The sequence below is a fragment of the Silene latifolia genome, chromosome 2, assembly GCF_048544455.1.
Source record: "Silene latifolia isolate original U9 population chromosome 2, ASM4854445v1, whole genome shotgun sequence".
Taxonomy (NCBI): domain Eukaryota; kingdom Viridiplantae; phylum Streptophyta; class Magnoliopsida; order Caryophyllales; family Caryophyllaceae; genus Silene; species Silene latifolia.
This window is the reverse complement of record NC_133527.1, coordinates 62393521-62416703: the sequence shown is the minus strand read 5'-3', so window position 1 is coordinate 62416703 and position 23183 is coordinate 62393521. Positions and strand designations below refer to the sequence as shown.

General features: G+C 37.9%; 1 long non-coding RNA gene across 1 annotated transcript; it reads right to left on the bottom strand.

Moving 5' to 3' along the window:
* Positions 1-10328: 10328 nt before the first annotated feature.
* On the bottom strand, positions 10329-12506 carry LOC141642787 (uncharacterized). Its single transcript, XR_012543427.1, has 2 exons — positions 12151-12506; positions 10329-10898 (listed from the first exon to the last, which is right to left on the bottom strand). It is a non-coding gene; the product is annotated as an uncharacterized LOC141642787 (long non-coding RNA).
* Between the last annotated feature and the right edge of the window lie 10677 nt (positions 12507-23183).

The window sequence follows — 23183 nt, the reverse complement described above, 5'->3', positions numbered from 1 at the left end:
GATGAGTTGTGCATAGCGGCAAGACGCTACTACCAGTTGTGCATAACAAGAGAATTGTTACTGCTAGATGTGCATAGTACGGAGAGTACTACTACCAGTTGAGCATGGTCTGAGAGTACCACAGCCAATTGAGTTTAAGCATGGCACGGTGTTAAGGGGGTTGTGCTACTGCCAGCGAAATTGTTTAGTTAGTTATGGTATGGTTGGATGAGTTGGTAACAACTGAATATTGGTTGGTTGTGTTTTATGTTAAATAATTATTGTTGTTTAGTTTATTCCTACTCAATCTCGTGGTTGACAATGTATTCGTGAACACCTGTGATGAACCGTAACTGGGGAGCAGACTTGACAGGTACTTGAGACTAGCTGGCTAGGAGCTTTGGGAGGCGTGAGGAGTTTGGCGAAACGACCTAGGCTTTTAGCTCACTCAGTTTTATATTTATAGATTTAGTATTTCAATTCAGCTGCAAGATTGTATTGTATTTATTTTGAGAAGAAAAGAAAAAATATATGTATAAGACATTTGAGTTTAATTTATTTATATTGCCTTGGTTTCCTAAACTCTTTTTATTCACTACCTCTGTTATTCTGAGATGGTAACAGTCTCACTTATCTAGGAAGGCCTAGTTAAGGCTCTTAGATAAATGGAGGTGTTACAAATGGTTAATGATAAAGACATGAGCATGGAAGATAATTGAACGATTTGTGCACGTTGAATTGTCGAGCATGTTGTTAATTATGATAAGTAGTAATACTTGTGGTAGAATACGATGTAGCATAGATTGATAATATGTATGGTTGTTTCAAGTACGTTTCATAATGAACTAATGATGCAAGTGCCATGATAATAGAGAAATCGAATGACTATGGCATGGAATATATGAGAATGGAATATGTAAATTTACGTGCATTTGATAAAATTCATGTAAGTATTATGCATAGTATCTTGATAAATTCGCTTATGGGGTGTAGCATTGGATTTTAGATGAAATATGAGCATATTGAAATCTGTCGATCGTTACTATTAAATGTTTGAGCATGATTCATCGAAATAAAGGAAAAATAAAACTTGTGTTAGAGGTAAAATTACTGCATGAAAAGCCAAGTATGTGTTACTAATTTCAGCTAATAAGGTTACCGACATGTAAATTGGCGGATCAAGTGCATGTAGTATGCTAAATATGTTAAAGAGATGGAAAAGTATAATATACTTGTAATTGGTACCATATGTCTATTGATGCGTATGAGTTTATGCTTAACAAAGAGAACCGTCACATATGTTATATATATACATGGTTTGACGATAGTCAATGAGCATGACTAATATAGTTGGACGGTTTTGTTGTTTGCATTTGTAATACCACTCAAATTTTCAATTTATTTTAATTTACAAAATTGAACTTCGGGGACGAAGTTATTTTTAAGGGGGAAAGATTGTAATAGTCCAACTATTTTCTATTTTAAATAATAAAATGGTTTCCGAAAAGAAAACAAAAAGGTTAGTAACAACTAACAATATTTTGGTTCTTATATTTTTAGCCCATTCCATCTAGGAAGCCTATTTTTGTTTCCCTCTCGGTTAACTAATTTGTAACACCCTATTTACTCAAAAGCCTTTAGCTAGGCCTCCCAAGTAAATAGGAGTGTTACCATCTTAATTTCCCGAGGCAGTGAATAACAAAGATAACAAACCAAAGCACTTTATATAAAATAACCATTAAAGGTCTTATTACAATTGTCAAACTGATTTAAATTAAACTATAATAATACAGTTTACTACGCAGCGAAAATAAATAAAATTACATAAATAATGTTAAGGCAAACTAAAGTGATCTAGATAACAACTACAATCCAGCTCTTGCTCACGTCCCAATGCTCCTAAGTCCAGCTAACTCAAAACTTGTCAGTCAATCTGCTCCCCATTAATTGGTTCATCACAGGTGTTTAGAGAATACACTGTCAACCAAACAGTTGAGTAGAAAACTAAACAATGAATAAAGCAACCTGCAATGACACTACGACATAAATAAATTCCACAATCACCATTCCATCCACCTCACACCACGACACACGGCCACTTCTAGAAACACAGTCATACTCCAGGACACACAGTCCCGCCTCAGACACATAGTCTGGATATATAACCATTGGACGCATAGTTTCGCCTCAGGTCCACGGCCCTTCCACTTCCCCATGCCTGCTCCAACAAAATTCATCTCCCAACTCCAACAACAATAGAATCCAGAAAGACAATAATAATTCAACAATATAAAAGAACTCATAATAAGAATACAACATTAAGATAAAAATACAACATTAAGATAAAGAATTTCAACAGAATAAAACAATTAAGCCATTATAATAGATTATGCCCAGAATATGAAGCCACATCCAAACCATTTAATCCAATATGCCAAGCAAGGAATAAGACAATAAGAATAACATACGATCTAGTAGTTTCCTACCTTTTCGCAATTCTACAATAATATAAGCAATTAAAGATCATGTAGAAGCGGTCCTCAACGAATTCCCTACCTAAGCATCATATAATATGCATATAATTACGAACTATCAATACAATAACGATTAAAACAAGAATCTACCCCAAAATTGCCCAAAATCACCCTCAAATCGGACGTTCAAACACTCGGTCAAGGTGGTCAACGCATGGTCAGGGGTGGTCAACGGTCCATGGTGGTCAAGAGTCAAACTTACATATGTAAAAAATTTATTAAAGTGGTGTTAGAAACTTACGGTAAATTGAAGATGAAAAGGTTTCTAATCTCTCTAGTCTTCTTCTCTTCCCCACTTTATGTTTAGTGGTTTGTAATTGTGAGTAATAGAATATAAGGTGATAGGTGATGAGAGTATATATATATATATATATATATATATATATATATATATATATATATATATATAGAGGCAAGATCCGGTGAGTCCACCTATATATTTGAGTCCATGAGTCCATAAAACAATATCACGCACTATACAAAACAATATCACGAATTTTTTTTTTCGAAATTTTTTATTTCGAATTTTTTTTTCAATTTTTTTTTTCGAATTTTTTTTTTCAAAATTTTTTTTTCGAATTTTTTTTTTTCCGAAAAAGTGTTTTTTTTTTTTTTTTTTTTGTGATATTGTTTAGTATAACGTGTGATATTGTATTACAAAATAATATTACGATTTTTTTTTCAAATTTTTTTTTTCGAAAAAGTTTTTGTTTTTTTTTTTAAAAAAAAAAAAAAATTAATGTATGCTGTGATATTGTTTAGTATAACGTGTGATATTGTATTACAAAACAATATCACGATTTTTTTTTCGAATTTTTTTTTCAAAAACTTTTTTTTTTCAGTTCTGATATTGTTTAGTATAATGTGTGAAACTGTAAGCTGTGATATTGTGTAGTATAACGTGTGATATTGTATCATGGACTCACGGACTCAAAAAGATAGGGTGGACTCATGTGATCCCAATTCTATATATATATATATATATATATATATATATATATAGAATCAGGATCCTGTACGAACTATTTTACGGTGCGAACCGTACGAACTAATTATAAACCATTGGATACAAGAGATCTGCGGCCAAAATTAGAACACCAACTACTTTATCCCTTACTTCTCTCCCTTGTAATTAAATTATACCTTACTTCCAAGTTCCCAGTTCCAATCACAACCTGACACCGGCATCAAATCTCCGGCAAACATAATACGGTGTATGGCGGCGAGTCTTATTAGCTGACGTTTCGCCGGAGTCGATTCCGTTCTTTTCTTCCTGTTAGCTCTCTTTTGAAGCCCTCATTTTCCACAACGAATATCCCCCTCACCCTAAACATCCCCAACCGTCCAGTCGATATAAACAAAGATGATTTCACCATGGAGTCAACCCGCCACAACTCGGATTGGGCCGAGTTAAATCATGAGTGTCTTATCAACATCCTCTCGCGCCTGATACTAGAGGAGCTATGGCGGTCAGCAAGCCATGAATGGAAGCTTGCAAAGACCCCTGTCTTGTTAAAGTGCTTGATTTTGAACATTACTTGAATCGTCCACTTAGTCGACTCGGTGGTGGTCTCCCGAGTTTCAGAGAAAAATCGATGGAATTCTTAAATCAATTGTTGATTGGAGTGATGGGTCTTTGACTTTTTGTTGGAGATTCGTCTTAGGCATTGTTCTGATCATTGTCTCGTTTCAAAAATCGATGGAATTCTTAAATCAAATGTTTGATCTTTTCGTCTTTTGTGGAATTAATTGTGGTGGTCACTCGTGGGGAGTAGCTATATATCAAAAAGAGATAATTAATGGTGGTGGTCGCTCATGGTTATACTATCAGATACATGTGTATCCGGGAGTATAACCATGTGTATCCTGAAGTAATACGATGTGTATCCGTAAGTATAAACCATGATCAAGCTTGGATGATCATAATCATATGATTGATATGATGATTGTGTTGGTAACAGATTGACGGAGAGGAAGAGAGAAAGTAGAAGAAGAAAATTAATTCTGTTATTATTAACCAACATATGATTCTATTACAAAGATGGTGTATTTATATAGGATGTAGAGATAAGGAGTATTGAGTTAGTTATGGTTAGTTTTTAACCACTTTCCTAACTACTTTCCTAACTAACCTGAATACTCTATATCCCCCCCTCAAGATGGACTATCTTGATATAGCTTAAGTCCTAGTTTAGAAACAAAGAAATGATGCTCCTGTCTACCAAGTGCCTTGGTCATTACATCAGCTAGCTGCAATCCAGTCCGGACATGCTGAGTATATAGAAAACCTTCCAACTGTTTGTCTCGTACAAAGTGACAATCAATATTGAGGTGCTTTGTCCTCTCATGGAAGACAGGGTTTTGGGCTATGTGCTGTGCAGCCTTATTATCACAATATAAGGGAATAGGCAGCTTGACTGAAACCCTGAGATCTTGCAGCAAACCAACTAACCAAACAAGCTCACTGGTTGTGTAAGACATGCTGCGGTATTCTGCCTCAGCAGAGCTCTTACTGACTGTGACTTGCTTCTTGGTCTTCCAAGAGATCAGTGAGTTTCCTAAAAATATGCAGTATCCACTCAAAGATCTGCTGCTGTACGCACAAGTGCCCCAATCAGAGTCTGTGTATGCTTGTATATTCAAAGAAGAATTTGCAGAATAAAACAGGCCTGCATTAACAGTCCCTTTCAAGTACTTGATTAGGTGTTGAGCTGCCTGATAATGAGGCTCTCTTGGAGAGCTTAAGAATTGGCTTAAGTGTTGAACACTGTAAGCTATATCAGGCCTGGTCAAGCTGAGATATAGCAGCCTGCCAATGAGCCTGCGATATACTTCAGGTTCAGACAATAAATCCCCTTGATCAATAGACAGTTTCAGTCCCTTTTGCATAGGGAAAGAAACAGACTTACACCCCTCAAAACCAGCATCCTTGATGATGTCAAGGACATATTTCCTTTGATTTAACAGTATGCCAGTTTCATTCCTTGCAATTTCTAAGCCCAAGAAGTACCTCATTTCACCAAGATCTTTGATTGTGAATTTCTGATGTAACTCCAATTTGAGTTGCTCCAGGGCATTCAAATCATCCCCAGTTAATAATATATCATCCACATAAACCAAAACAATAGCTACTTTCTGAGAATTATTGTTTTGTTTTGTGAATAAGGAATAGTCTTGCTTAGACTGTACATAGCCCAGTTTAACCAAAAATTTTGTCAACTCCAAGTTCCATTGCCTGGAAGCTTGTTTCAATCCATACAAAGATCTGACTAGCTTGCAAACCTGATCTTTATGTGCCTTTGTGTAACCCAAAGGTGGCCTCATATACACTTCTTCTTCAATAAACCCATGCAAAAAAGCATTATTGACATCAAGTTGAAATAGGGACCACTTCCTTATAGCAGCAACAACAATTAAAGTCCTCACAGTTGCAAACTTGGCAACTGGAGAAAACGTGTGCTTGTAGTCCTTATCCTTGACTTGGTTAAAACCTTTGGCTACTAGTCTTGCCTTGAATCTCTCTACTGTGCCATCAGACTTATGCTTTATCTTATACACCCACTTGCTGCCAATTGCTTTCTTTCCAGGGGGCAAAGTGGTGAGCTGCCAAGTATTATTTTTCTCCAAGGCTAATAACTCCTGGTCCATAGCAGCAACCCATCTAGGATCTTTACAAGCCTGGGTGTAATAACTCGGCTCTACCTCAGTAATCACTTTGGTTAAAGAGGTTGTATACTGCTGGTCAAAGTCAGTGAGTTGGCTTATCACATCAGAATGAAAAGCTGAAGCTGTGCAGTGGAAATCAGCAAGCCTGACTGACTGCTGTCTAGTCCTGGTGGACCTCCTGAGGTTGGGAGTAACAGGACTTGGTCTAGTAGGTATTATGTGAATATTATTCATAGCTCTAGTAGTATTAGGTAACTGAGAAGGGACACTACTAAGAGTAATATCTGAAGTAGTAGGAGTAATTAAAGGAGTTGTACTATCTGAAACATCAAGATCAGTCAGGAAATCTTGGGAAACTACAACAGTACTGTCAGTTTTATAAGGAAAACAATGCTCATAAAAAACAACATCCCTGTTGACAAAAATATCATGTGAATCAAGGTCATAAAGTTTGTAGCCCTTCTGAGTAGGAGGGTAACCAATAAAAATGCACCTTCTTGCCTTTGGTAAGAATTTATCCCTGACAGTAGGGGGTCTAGTAGCATAACACAGTGTGCCAAAGACTCTCAGATCATCATAACTAGGCAAGACTTTAAATAATAGCTCGTGTGGGGTCTTCCAATTGAGTACAGAAGATGGCATTTTATTAATAAGGAAAGTAGCTGTTAGCAAGCAAGCTCCCCAAAACTTTATAGGTAGATGTGCATGAAATCTTAAAGCCCTAGCTGTTTCCAATAGATGCCTATGCTTTCTTTCAACCCTACCATTTTGTTGAGGCCTACCTACTATACTTCTTTGATGTATAATGCCCTTAGCAGCAAATAACTCATTGCATTGTGTTTGGAAAAATTCAGTACCATTGTCAGACCTAATAATCTTAATTTTTGTATCAAATTGGGTCTCAACAAGACTTATAAAATTTTTGACCAAATTTGGCACCTGGGTCTTATGTTGAATTAAAAAAGTCCAGGTTGCCCTTGAGTAATCGTCAAGAATAGTCAGAAAAGACTGAGCTCCAGTCATATCAGGGTGTTTGTAAGGACCACATAGATCCATGTGAATAAGATCAAAACATTTAGCAGCATAAGAGAGACTTTTATAGAAAGGCAAAGAATGATGCTTGGCTAGAACACATGTATCACAAAACAATTTATTAACACCCTTAAGTGCAGTTTTATTTACATGCCTGAGTTTCTCAACAGAAGAATGCCCTAGCCTGGCATGTAACAAAGCAACATTTACAGTTTGAACAGCATTAGCAACACTAGGTTTTTTAGTATTTCTAACAAAATTAGATGTCCTAAGTTTATACAAATCTCCAATTCTGATTCCTTTAGCAACAACAGCCTTACTTGAATGGTCCTGAAATAAACATGAATCATTTGAGAAGGTAACAATCAACTGTGAATTGGTTATTAACTTAGCAACAGATAAAAGATTAGGCTTGAAATCAGAAATGAGCAACACATTTAATAATGTAATATCTTGTGTTAAGGAGACATTTCCAGTGTAATAAACAGTCTTGATAGAACCATCAGGTAAAGAAACAAATAATGGAGAATGTAATTTCTTAATCTCATGCAATAAGGAGACATCTGATGTCATGTGATCAGATGCTCCAGTATCAATGACCCAATCCTTACTGGGAATAAAGCCTGTAGTAAATTGAGTAGAAGACTTACCTGCAAAGTGAGTGTAAGACGGAGATCCTGGATCAGCAGATGCAGTAGAAGACCTGTCAGTCAAAGCTTGTAACACCTTATTCATTACAGAATCTACAATGCCTTGTACAAGATCAGGTGATAACTGAGAAGCTGTATCAGTTGCAGGTGCTGCAGGAATAGACTGAGTATTTTGAACATATGGGACTGCAGGACTGTAACCTGAGATAGGAGCAGAAACTGCTGGTGTATATCCAAAGGCAGTGGGGTAAAAAGGATTAATATTAGCACAATGAGCAGTTTGTGGGACAGAAGTATACTCAGCATCCTGGTTACCACACAGCTCTGCATTATTCACTGGTTTCTGTGGTGGCCTAGCAGAATCCCCAGTCTTTGTCTTCCCCTTGGCCTGTTTGGCCTTCCATGCTTTGAAACTGTAGCAATTATCAACAATATGCCCCTTGATCTCGCAAAAAAGACAAGTCTGCAGTTGGAAACAATCTTCGACCTTATGATTAGTCTTACCACATTGCTTACAAGGTGGGTAATTGTTTGTGTTTTCTTTGGTACGTTTCCCCTTAGGATTAGCATCAGCTGTATGAGGATTGTTATAGCGTTTCTTAGCAGCATAAGCAACAGAATCAAGAACTGCAGTATTGGTACTATCATTTATAGTTTTCTGCCTCTCAATCTTCTGAAGTACTCCTAAAGCTTTGTTAATAGGAGGAAGTGGATCCATTGATAACAATGAAGATTGGACTTGCTCATAACCAGCATGCAAACCCATTAAAAGCTGTATTAGCTTGGCTTGTGTCTCTCTCTCAACAAGACGTTTGAGAAGACTACAAGTGCATTTGGACATAACACCACAGGTACAATGAGGAATAGGATCCATGTGATCGATATTCTCCCAAAGACCCTTGATTTTAGTGTAGTAATCTATCAAAGAAGCATTTTCTTGCTTAAGATTAACAAGTTCCTTCTTCAATTCATAAAGCTCTAACACATTCAATTGACCAAAACGTTCTATAATTTCTGACCAAAGATGTTTAGAAGAACTTGCATATTGGAAATGATCACGCAAACCTTGTATCATGGAATTCCTAATCCACCGAGACACAAAAAGATCACAACGAATCCAGGAATTATACCTCTTGTCGTTTTTATCAGGAATTGCACATTCTCCAGAAATAAACCCAATCTTGTTCTTTGAAAGCAAAGTCTGAATCACCTCCCTCTGCCACTGACGAAAGTTGGTGCCATCAAAAAGAGTTTCTGTTAACCTCAACCCATGCTGTTCAGTTGTAGACAGGAAAAGAGGATCATCATAAGGAGAAAAAAGTGTTTCTTGATCGCCGGATTCAGGGGTAGCCATGATATGATCAGATGATTTGTGTGATTAAAAAAGATTTAAATTGGAAGTGATGAATATACTCAAAGAATTAGCAATGAATATATGAATTTGTATGAATGCGGAAGCGAAAAAATAGTGGATCGTTATACCACTGATACCATATAAACCATGATCAAGCTTGGATGATCATAATCATATGATTGATATGATGATTGTGTTGGTAACAGATTGACGGAGAGGAAGAGAGAAAGTAGAAGAAGAAAATTAATTCTGTTATTATTAACCAACATATGATTCTATTACAAAGATGGTGTATTTATATAGGATGTAGAGATAAGGAGTATTGAGTTAGTTATGGTTAGTTTTTAACCACTTTCCTAACTACTTTCCTAACTAACCTGAATACTCTATAGTAAGTATGAACATTTATCCAAAAGTATTATAATGTGTCTTGACTTTAATGTCATGTGTATCCGCAAAAAATAAAATGTATCCGCAAAACATATAAAACGTATCAAAGAGTTAGTGTTAAAACTTGTAACAATTTCCACAAAGTGTATCCGCTCATAATTGAAAATGTATCCGCAAATAGTATAAAATGTATCTCGGAGTTAGTCTTAAAACTCCCAAAAAATTATTCTTAACTAGATACATGTCTTTAAATTGCTAGATACACTCATTCACCTTTCTAGATACACATCTCTCGCAAGCTAGATACACTCATTTTTTTGGTCTAAACCAACCGGTAATCCGAACCACATTGGGCCGACTAATCCGGATTTCGGGGCGTGTCCAAGGATTACGGTATTTAAACCCCTCCCAATCGCAGTTGTGGGGGATCGATTCGCAGACCTCCCTACCAAGCGCAGCCCCATGCTACCACTGCGCCAACTAACGATTGGTAGCTAGATAAACTCATTTAACTCACTAGATACACGACCTTGCCTTGCTAGATACACATCTTAGAGAAGCTAGATACACTTCTTTACCTTACTAGATACACATCTCTCGCAATCTAATTACACTTCGTTACTTTACTTGATACATATCGTTATCTTGCTAGATACATTTGTTTACCTTACTTTGCTAGATAGACATCATTATACATGATCCCTATTATTTACATTTATACTCTTGAATATAAATTACGTTTGTATTCATTTTTGTATAAGATAAGAAGCTCTAATCAGATACAGTAGTGAATGTTCTGTTCAAGGAAAAAAAATTCTTGATCTAAAAACTAAAGATGTTGAATAAAGTTGCTCTTGTTTTAACCAGATATCAACAATTTCTTTAATGCTTCATTAAGAACTTGAATATCTGACTTTAATTTCAAACTTTAACTTCTCAAATTTTCTATTTGTGGTGCATTAATCCCAAATTTCTATTGGGAAACTAGAGAATTTATAATTGCACTAACATCGTCAAATTCCCTGCTGGTTCCCTCCTTACTCGTGTCTCTTTTAATCAATGTTAAGACAACTAACCATCCATTTTTATGTGAACCACCAATGCAAGATACCATGGATTTTAGAGTCTTTGTTTTTCCCTCAACAACTTTCAGCAGGCTGAGACGGCGAGACCTCGTCGTTTTGCTCATATGAGACTTGCTTGAGACTTTTCAGCATGTTTTCATGACTCTCTTGACTGATCTTCTGATTTTTGGAAAGTCAACAGCTTCCCTACTTCAGCTCAACACCAAACCTGTATGAACAAAACCAGACAAACAATTGATCAAAACACACAAAAAAAAAATACAATTAGTCTTGCTGAAGACAGGTTGGAGCAAGTGACGGATAATGCCACTCACAAAATGGATAGGGGGACAAGGTGGGGGCACCCCCATGTGCTTCCCTCTCTCCCCTATTTGAGTCATTTGTGAGGGAAAATGGTATCCGTCACTCCAAAGTGACGGATACGTGCCGTCACAAATGAGATTTTGTGAAAAAAATATAGTATATGATCAGGGCTTAGTATACAGATTAGTAGTTTGTGGGAAAAATTGAGGAGAGCGCTACAACCTTTACGGTTTTTATCTAATGAACATGAGAACAAATATCGATCCCAGCAAAGAACATGCATTAAATCATAGGAATGCTTTTGTACCGTGTGGATGCACACCATATATCCACATCCCGTACGCTTATGAGGTAGCAAAAATACAAATTTTACTCCAATTCCCGTATACTACTCTCTTTGGTTGATTACTTGAGTCTGGTAATTTTTTATTCGGTTAGATTTTAGTGATCTACTACAAGTCATTTGGAGTATTGGTAGATCTTCTCGAGTCAGGTCATCTGAGCTCCAACAGGGTAATTTTAAGTCATAATTATTAAGGTTATTATTATAAGTCGATAAAATCAGAGTAATTTGAAATTAGTCGCCATAACATGTCAAATCGGTCAATCTCAAACTCGGTCATTTTCTAATTAAGAGTTCGGTCATTTTCTAATTCAGAGTAATTTGCAAGTCAATAAACCCACATTCTCCAAATGAGAATTTGTGTCTCCAAATATAATTTCTTCCTCATGCAACATACAACAACTCCAAATAAGCTCCTTAATTGTACCAAATTTAAAATATCACAAACATAAACAATTAACAGATTATCTGGCTAAGAACGCAAATCTGACTGAAAGTTCCCAATAATTTTAACTTCATAGACTAGAATTCAGCAAATTGTCACTGTTGTCTAAAAAAAAAAGTTCAGCAAACTGCCAAAGCTCGCAGCAGCAGCAAATGTGATCCAAACTTTTTCAACGAACATTTAAAGAAAAAGAACTGAAAAATGAAATAAATGCCTGGATACACCTTCTGCTCTCCTTCTCTTCTAATTTACCTATCTACCAAAGCCTTATATTTTGCTAATCACAATTAGTAATCAATTTTAATGAAACATTCAAACAACTACCAACATTCCTAAACCACAGTTTTTTTTATTGTTCGATCTACTTACCTGAAACTTAAGGATGAAACACATATCTCCTCGCCATCGTTGGTCGCCCTTCTCTCTACATAAATGATCGATTGTGTAACCGAGTAGGTTCGGCGACAGAAAAATAAGTTCCTGGTGGTGTTCTCCGGTGGTCCGATAAGCGATGCTGGTGAAAAGGCAACGAAAACTGGAGGTCGTGGTGATGGAAGAATGAAGAGTTGTCGGTGATGCGTCGGAGTCGTTGTACCTCGCCGACGGTGGCGACGGCGGCAGCAGGTGAGGAACTGAGGATGGGTGATGTGAGGAGAGAGGTCGAGAGTGGGGGTAGGGGTAGGGAATAGGAAAGGGAAAGGGAAAGGGTTAAGTTTGTAGCTGTTGATTTTTGCGGGAGATAGAGTAGGGGGTGTATATTAGCCTTAGTTCGTACGGTTCGTATTGAAACTTGGTTTGTACCTGATCTCGCCCCTATATATATCGATGAGTTCTAATGAGTCCACCATATGCCATTGAGTCCCTATGTCCCTCTATGGGCCTTTGGATGGACTCAATGGATGGTTGAGATGAATTTGATTAAGGGCTATTAAAAAGAAAAGGAAAAAAATGTGGATGGTTGGATTGAGATGGATGGTTGAGATTGAAAAAAACAAAAAAAATTATCACTAATCAAATTTCTATACACTAATTAATTTTTCTCTCTCTCTCTATCCCCTAATTAATCAGTTTTGAGTTTCAGATTTCAGGAGTGTAAATGTAATGTTGTATGAGTTTTACAAGTGTAAATCTAACATTTTACGAGTGTAAATGTAATATCTTAAGTATAAATTTGATTTTTTGCGACAGAAATTTTGAATTTATATAATTTTAACATTTTACAAGTGTAAATTTGATGTTTTACGAGTGTAAATGTAACATTTTAAGAGTGTAAATTTGATTTTTTGTGACAAAAATTTTGAATTTATATAATTTTAACATTTTACAAGTGTAAATTTGATGTTTTACGAGTGTAAATGTAACAATTTAAGAGTGTAAATTTGATTTTTGTAACGGAAATTTTGAATTTATATAATTTTAACATTTTACAAGTGTAAATTTGATGTTTTACGAGTGTAAATGTAACATTTTAAGAGTGTAAATTTGATTTTTTATGATGGAAATTTTGAATTTATATAATTTTAAAATTTTACAAGTGTAAATTTGATGTTTTACGTGTGTAAATGTAATATTTTAAAAGTGTAAATTTGATTTTTTGTGACGAAAATTTTGAATTTATATAATTTTAACATTTTACAAGTGTAAATTTGATGTTTTACGAGTGTAAATGTAATATTTTAAGAGTGTAAATTTGATTTTTTGTGACGGAAATTTTAAATTTATATAATTTTAACATTTTACAAGTGTAAATTTGATGTTTTACGAGTGTAAATGTTATTTTACGAGTGTAACTTTGATGTTTTGCGAGTGTAAATGTAATATTTTATGAGTGTAAATTTGATTTTTTGTGATGAAAATTTTGAATTTATATAATTTTAACATTTTACGAGTGTAAATCTGATGTTTTACGAGTGTAAATGTAGTATTTTAAGTGTAAATTTAAAGGTTTTAGAGTGTAAATTTGGTCCTTTGAGTGTGATTTTGGTCCTTTATAAATGTAACTTTGGTACTTTACGAGTAAAACTTTAGTCCGACTACCAACAAACACCACTACCGTCGTCCTCCACCACCAACTCATATCCACAAAAAAATATGAGTGCAAATCTATATAAATTTAACGAGTTTAAATGTACAGATATACGAGTGTAAATGTAAAGAAATATGAGTGTAAATGTAAAAATTATGAGTGTAAATGTAAATAAATACGAGTGTAATTGTAAAGAAATATGAGTATAAATCTGAAAAATGCGTGTAAATGTAAAGAAATATGAGTGTAAATGTACAGAAATACGAGTGTAAATGTACAGAAATGCGTGTTAATGTAAAGAATTATTATAATAGGTTTTTTTTCTCAAAAATCTACTATCGATCTGTAACTTTAACAAAAAATATATAACCCCCACACCAAACAATAACTTATTAAATTAAAAAAAACAAAAAAAAATATTTGAAAGACAAACACGACACACATCAAAATAAAAGGACGATACAACACAAACAAAGCAAAAAACACAAGCAAAACCCGACGTGGGTCAGAGGAGAGAGAGAGACGGCGGCAAGGAGAGAGAGGCGGCGGCGGAGCATGGTGGTTGCGTAGGGGTGGTGGGCGAAAAATCTGAAAAAAAAGGGTGGTGGCTTGGTGGTGGTCGGCAATGGTGGAGAAAGGGTATCGGGTTGTTAGAATGGTGGGTTGGGGGTGGACGACTGGTGGTATCATCCAGGGAAGTGCAAGGATGGTGGAGTTGTTGGTTGTCGATAGTGGGGTTGTTGGTGGTTGGAGGAGGTGTGGTTCAGATCTTGAAATATAAGAAGGGGAGGGAGATGGTGGAGGTCGATGGAGGCCGGGATGGACGAGAGGGAGTAGTGGTGGGTGTTTGTGGTTGTTGTCACTGGTAATCGTGGTTAGATCTAAAAAAAGAAAGGAGGAAGTGGCGGTTGTGGGAGTTTTTGTGGGTGTTGTTAGTGGCGACAGTCGTGGGGTGATGTGAGGCTGTGGTGGTTGTCGTGGGGTGTTGTTTGTGGCGGCAGTCGTGGGGTGAGATGGTGGCCGTCAGTCATGGGTTGTGGTGGTGGCAGAGGGGGTGGTGGCGGGACTGGAGAGAGGTGAGGGTGGTCGGGGTGGGGTGGTGATGGGTGAGGATGAGAGGAAATTTTTATTTTTTGGGTCTGTGGTGGTGGGTGAGGATGAGAGGAGGGATTTATTTTTTGGGGTTTTTGTTTTCTAGAGAGATGAAAGAAATGGTAATTGTGTGGGATGAGAGAGAAATGAGTGAAAAATAAATGTTATATAGTAAAATTAGTGGTTGATTAGTGAAGGTAGTGACGGAAAGTTTTTAATTAGTATTGATCCCCTACTTTTTGCACTAATCCCTTGTTTTTTCTCTCCAATCTCAGCCCCGCATCTCATCTTTTCAATGACCCTAAAGAGGACTTAGGGACTCAATGAAATTGGGTGGACTCATTTAATCTCTTCTATATATATATATATATATATATATATATATATATATATATATATATATATATATATATATATATATATATATATATATATACATACATATATATATATATATACATACATATATACATATATATACATACATATATATATATATATACATACATATATATATATATACATACATATATATATATATACATACATATATATATATATATATATATATATATATATATATATATTGTTGACATGGGCCACCCGTGCCGCGCGCACCCGCGCGTTAGTCTGGTTTTGAGGCGGTGGCAATTCTCCCATGGAACCTTGGTTTGCCAAAGCACGTCACGGGCTGTTACCGATTTGTGAGGCATTGAAAACGGTGAAAGGTTGAATAAGCCTACATTTGTGGAGTCGCCACCAATTTATTGTGGAAAAATTGGAAACCGTTCGAATACTTGTGCCACGTCAAGACACGAAGTAATGACATGAACACTAAGAACTCGTTACCCTTAGCATTCTACGTCTAGAATGACTCTCGAGATGCCAATAACATGGATGTCCAGAGATAACTGGACTAAGGGGTGAGGGTACGTATTTGGAAGTTCTTTAATTCGAACATCTAATCCCGCCCGCCTCGATAGCGGCCTCTACAAATGATTAGGGAAATTGTTCATATTTGATATGTCGTGGATGTAATGCATGTAATGCAACAAACATAGATTAATCCTAGCATGTGAAATTAGACTATGTCGGTTAACACGTGTTTTAGCAAACAATTTGGTCGAAGTAAATGTTAGATTCAGTACATGTGAATGCCATACAATTAATCATACATAATAATAATTACGATAAATGAATTACAATAATTAAAATTACAAACTTTATTTGATCTACGTCAAAAGCACGCTCAAAGACGAGATTTCGAAGAAGAAAACAAAAGAAAATTAAATGAAAATAGAAATTAAATATGAAAATACGTCAGATTAGATGTGATAATACAAATAATAGTTGATTTAAACCGTAATTAGGAGCTACGTCAAAACGAGAAAGAGTTCAGGGACATAGACCAACCTAGAACATGCGCAGTATCTGCTGCGTCCTCTCGAAAAGGCGCAACACTTCATGCGTCTGTTCTAGAGCTGGGTTCTGGTATTGAAGTCAGACTCGCAACACTGTTATTGTTCATTGGTAGATTTATGATGAATTATCGATATTCGACTCGAATTGAAGTGTTTTAAACGATTATATGTATCTGGGCAGATCATAAAACGAATTAAAAGGAGAAATTACAGCGGTTTACAGGATTATGATTATAAGATGAACTCGTGTCGGAAATACAAAAAGGCAAAACTTGAGGCTAAATTAAGACGAAACTGAACAAATAAGATCCGGAAGAAAACTTATGTATCAAATTAGGATTCCAGAACCTCGACATGAACAAGTCGAAACCCGAAGAATCGATTTGAATTAAAACGGTGAAAACCCGCAAATATTAAATTACTCGGGATTAAAGACGAATTTTGCATTGTAATTAACAGGGAGTCATTAAAATATGATTAATATATTGAAACAACAAAAAGGACGAAGGAAAATGAAAGAAATAAAAGAGGAGGAATTTGCAGGAAGTCGGGGAAGAATAAGAAGAGTAGGAGCAGCAAGCAACCTCTGGAAGAGGCGCAACAAGGTTGCGATCCTTCGAAGAGGCGCAGCTGCTGCTGCGTTTCTTCTCGACGTCTGACCTCTGCTGTTTCGTAAAAACAGTTTCAAAAGATGGATTTTAAATCGGTTTTCGAACGTGCATTTGATATAGATCTACATTAATTGATACAAAATAAAGATATAATAAAAAAATGGGATGTACACCCTCAGTCTTACATATCTGACGAAACGAGATTGACTAAAGTTATCGTTTAGTGATTGCTTGACTCGAATATGTGTGGAAAGTGCCCTCGTTAGAGGACTTAGTAGATTGATTAGGTTGATTTAAAGGTGGAGTTAGTCAAATTGGTCTGTCTATGCAACGTGTCTAGGACTCGGAATGATCTGAGCTTACGTGGTCGATTGATCAAGCACGTAAGCGTTAAAAGGCAATAGCGTAGTCTAGAATGCAAAGAGAGAAAAAATGGGCGGAACACTCGCGTGCCAAATATGGAGGCTGGAGACCTCTATTTATGCTAAACATATGAAAGATTTTAGGAATGACACGGATTTGGAAACAAATCACGGGAATATTCTGAAAAAATGCGAAAAAAGGGCTCGAGAAGAGGCGCAACAACTACTACGATTCTTCGAAGAGGCGCAGCACCTGATGCGTCATTTCCCCAGAGGTTTCCTCCTCAGCAAGAAATATTTCGGTGTATTATATTATGGAATTTCGGTAGATATACAGTTCCCTATTCCATAAAACACAATATTACGATAGATATTTACTTAAAATATTAATTAGAAAATTCCGCAAAATTCCGACTCGGTATTTAAACGGTTTTTAGAAAATGAAATGGTTTTTGACCTAACTCCAAATGATCTCTAATTACTATCAAACGACCGTATCGATCGGTTGTAATTTTATTGTGATCTCGCATCACCGTTTTGTAATTTAATAGATTTAAATTTTTTATTAAAAATGTATAATAGGATATGCTATTTATTTTATTATTATATTTGTAATTCCGGAATTTTCTAATGACGGAGCCATTCGGAAAGGAGTTCCAATCAAGAAGGTGTTTCCTTGGGATGCGTGTCACATGAAGTTCAAGGGACCAAAGGAGGTTTCCGGATTTGTAATAGTGTAACACCCCCATACTCCGAGTGCCTTACCAGGACCACTCAGGTATGAAGACATCACTATCTCGGTCGCCCGAGGTATGATAATCAAATAGACAAAACGGAAACAATATTTATTATAAATAGTTTAATGATAAATACAATCCTCAAAACCAAACCAAAGTACAATACATTATTCCAAACTATCTGTTCTCAACCGAAATGTAAATAAATGCTAAACTACAGCTGAAGACTCTATCGTCATGTCGTGGCCATCCCGGCCTATCCCAGTACTCATCTCTATACTGTTCAATATCTCGCTCACCATCCCCGAATGGATCACCGCAGTTTTACAAAACAACACCGGGTCAAGTACTAATCACACAATCAATATAAATAACAATAATAAGACAAACATACAATTTTGAATGTCACACACACATACACACACCACCAACTCCCATCATCTCAATCGATCGTCCCTTTGGACAAGCCCCGCATGGGGGACCGCAGCCGTTCCCACCTAAGCCCCGCTCATCGTACGAGCGATAACCCTGTCCATTAATGTGCACATCCCCTTTCGTGGCGGGTTCCACGAAAGGCGAAACTAGGGCGTGAGATCACTCCCGCAAGTGACCCCACTCAGCCGAGAACGCATCTCGAGAACCATCAACAAACACAACCACAATCACAATCACAATCACAATCATCATATCAAACAACTAACTACAAAGACATCACCAATATCCCATTATGGGACTAATGCGAGTAGGAAATCCTACCGGAAAGCACAACACGCAGACGGTATCTACAATTTGTATCAAAACGGCTCCTCTACGAATTCTCCTCCTATCATACAACACATAGATGCTACCATTCAAATACTACTCATAAAAACCCCCAATTCCTAAATTAGGGTTTCATCAATCTTAACAAAACATTATAGAAATTATATTAAAAGCTTACCCTCGACACAAGGAATCCAACGACACGAACTACGATACGAACCGACCGTCTCGAACTCCGGAATTGTCAAGAACGCGATTAGGAAGAAGAACTAGTTGCTTTCTCTCTTAAACAGGTTTTAGGTTTTTGTAAAAAGTGATTTAAAACAATGACGAATATGTTTAAATACCTTAATCGCGTAATTAACAAAACCCGAGAAAACTCCCCCGTAAAACCGGACACTCGATCGAGTACCCAAGGTACTCGATCGAGTACCCCCCTACTCGATCGAGTGCCCCAGCTACTCGATCGAGTACCCAACAGTCGAAACTATTTTATTCCGCAACTTGCCCATACTGACAGAGTAAGGGCTACTCGATAGAGTACCCCCAAGACATATAAATATGGAGTATTACAGTCTTCCCTCCTTAAAAGGAACTTCGTCCCCGAAGTTCAAACCACTACAAAAACAAAGGTTCTCCAAAACATTCCCGACTCAACAACCAAAACAAAACTCAATATAAAACACGCTACTTACCCAACTCATCCCGACAACCTACCGACGCAACATATAAAAAGGTGTATAAAACTCTTAGAAACTGCTCGCGATCATCTCCTACCCCCCTAAAAGAAACAAGGTTACGTCCCCGTAACCATACATACCGGATCAAAAAGGAAAGGGTAACGCTCTTTCATGATATCCTCTGCCTCCCATGTAGCTTCCTCGGTCTCGTGGTTAGACCAAAGGATCTTGAGCAAAACTGTCTCACCACCCCTAGTCTTTCTAACCTTTCGGTCTAGGATCTGTTTAGGTACCTCAAGATATGATAAAGACTCATCAAGCTCTAAGTTCTCGGCCTCTAACACATGTGAAGGGTCGCTCACATACTTCCGCAGCTGCGATACATGAAACACATTATGTACTCTCTCTAACGCATTTGGTAAAGCCGGACGATAAGCAACTTCCCCAACTCGCTCTAAGATCTCATAAGGCCCTATAAACTTCTGGCTTAGCTTGCCTTTCTTCCCAAACCTCATAACCCCACGCATAGGAGACACTTTCAAAAGAACCTTGTCCCCAACCTGAAACTCTATGTCCCGACGATGTAGATCTGCATAACTCTTTTGTCGATCCCGAGTTGCTCTCATCCTTTCCCGATCATCTTAATCTGTTCCACCATTTCATGCACCATCTCTGGTCCTAAGACCCCTTGCCTCAAAGCACTATCGTCCCAGATTGGACTCCTGCATCTCCTCCCATACAAAGCCTCAAACGGTGCCATACCAATACTAGTGTGATAGCTGTTATTGTAAGAAAATTCTATCAAGTCCAACCTCTGCTCCCAGCTACCACCAAAATCCATCACACAAGCTCGCAACCTATCCTCAAGAGTCTTGATTGTTCTCTCGTCTGCCCGTCGTCGCGCAGGATGAAAAGCTGTACTCATCTTGATTTGTCCCTAACGATTCTGCAACTCCTTCCAAAACCTCGATATAAATCTCGCATCTCTGTCGGACACTATGTCCTTAGGGACTCCATGTAACTTAAAGCACGTTCTTTCGATAGGCCATAGCCAATTGTGCCTTAGTCCATGTATCTTTCATTGGAACAAAGTGAGCGACTTGGTCGACGATCCACTATCACCCAAATCATATTGTTACCTTGTTGACTCTTAGGCAAACCCACAATGAAATCCATGGAAATGGATTCCCACTTCCACTCAGGCACCTCCAAAGACCGAACCTTACCTTGTGGTCTTCTCTGTTCCCCTTTAACTCTCTGGCATGTCAAACAACGGAAACAAACTCATTTGTCTCTTTCTTCATCCCAGGCCACCAAAACGTTTTCTTCAAATCCTTGTAAAGCTTGTCTCCACCGGATGCACTTTGAATATGGTGTGCAATGTGCCTCTGTCATGATAGTCTTTTTCAACTCCTCATCATTAGGAACACACCACCTACCATCAAACCTCAAACTACCATCTGTATGAATAGAAAACCGTGACACTGTCCCTTTCTCTACCCCAGCTCTCCACTCCACTATCTTAGGATCCAAAACCTGCTTATCCCGAATATCATCATAAAACTCAAGTGTCTTTGTCATATCACCCATGGCATCTCCTTTTCGCATCATATGTATCCCGAACCTCGCTACCTCATCTCTCGGCCTCATCAAAGATAGAGCCGTACACAAAGAATGTACACTCTTCCTACTCAAAGCATCAGCTACAACATTGGCTTTCCCTTCATGGTAGATGATTTCCATGTCATAATCGCCAATCAACTCCATCCACCTCCTCTGTCTCATGTTCAACTCCTTCTGCGTGAAGATGTACTTGAGACTCTTGTGATCAGAAAATACCTTAAAGATTGCTCCATAAAGGTAATGTCTCCAAATCTTGAGAGCAAACACCACTGCACCCAATTCCAGATCATGAGTAGGATAATTCTCCTCATAAGGCTTCAACTGCCTAGAAGCATAGGCAATCACTTTACCATTCTGCATCAACACACATCATAGCCCATTCTTGAAGCATCAAGTATAAACCTCAAAATTCTCGCTCCCTTCAGCAATGCTAAGACAGAGCGTGGTCAAACGCTCCTTTAATGTTTGGAACGCCGTCTCACAACTCTCATCCCAACGAAAACTGTTCTCTTTCCTCATCAACGCTGTCATCGGTCTAGCTATCTTGGAGAAATCTTTCACGAACCGTCCGTAGTATCCAGCTAAACCCAAGAAACTCCTCACCTCAAAGAACATTCTTTGGTGCTTCCCACTTTGTCACTGACCTCAAACTTCGCCGGATCCACAGCTACCCCATCTTTAGAGATTACATGCCCCAGAAAAGCAACTTTCTCTAACCAGAACTCACACTTGGACAGCTTAGCATACAACTCATGATCTCTCAAAGTCTGCAACACGATCCTCAGATGCTCCTCATGCTCCTCCTTAGTCTTAGAGTAGACTAAGATATCATCGATAAACACCACCACGAACTGGTCCAAGAACTGTCTGAAGATCCTATTCATCAAATCCATAAACACTGCCGGCGCATTAGACAACCCAATGGCATCACCACATACTCATAATGGCCATACCTCGACGTGAACGCTGTCTTCGGTATGTCCACATCTCTAATCTTCACCTGATGGTACCCCGACCTCAAATCAATCTTAGAAAAAGATGTTGCACCACTCAGGCGATCAAACAGGTCATCTATCCTTGGCAAAGGATACTTGTTCTTTATCGTCACTCGGTTCGGCTCCCTGTAATCTATGCACAACCTCAAACTCCCATCTTTCTTCTTCACGAACAGAGGCGGTGCTCCTCAAGGCGATACACTTGGTCTAATGTATCCCTTCTCTATCAAATCATCCAACCGCTTCCTAAGCTCCTCCATCTCCTTAGGACCCATACGGTACGGTGCCTTAGAGATTGGCCCCCCCCGGCTTCAACTCAACGGTGAAATCTATCTCCCTCTTCGGTGGCAACCCCGGAATCTCCTCTCGGAAAAACATCGCAAATTCTCCCACCACCGGTATCTCATCAATCGTCGGACTCTCTATCCGGTCATCTCTCACATGGCACAAGATCAAAGGGCATCCCTTCCTCGGATACGGCTTCAAAGTAACAATTGCAATCAACTTAACTTTGGGTTTGACTAGAAACCCACGATAAGACACACTTACACCCTTTGGACCCCTTAAGGACACCTTCTTTTGATGACAGTCTATCTTGGCTTTATACTTTCCTAACCAATCCATCCCAACTATCATCTCAAAACCATTAAAAGGAAACTCTAGCAAGTCTACAGGGAAGTCAACTTGCCCAACTATCAAAGATACATCTCTAAACAACCTCCCACACGATACAGACTCACCCGAAGGTATGAGAACTTGCTCCCAATGAGACTCATATACTCTCAAACCCAATTGTTTTACATGACTCGAAGACACAAACGATTGAGAAGCCCCCGAATCAAACAAAACAAACGTAGGAATACCATTAACAAGGAATGTACGGGTGATAACGTGCGCATCCTCCTCATTTTGCCTTCTTGTCCATCATGAACAACTTGCCATCGGTCTTCGCCCACCTCCCGGACAAGATCTTGGCGATGCGGTCGGCTTAGCACCCGACCCTTGATTGTTGTTGTTGTTGTTCATCGGTGTCCTCTGATAAGAATTACCGCCGTTGCGGTTGCCTCCACTCCACTGGTAGCTCGACCTCCCG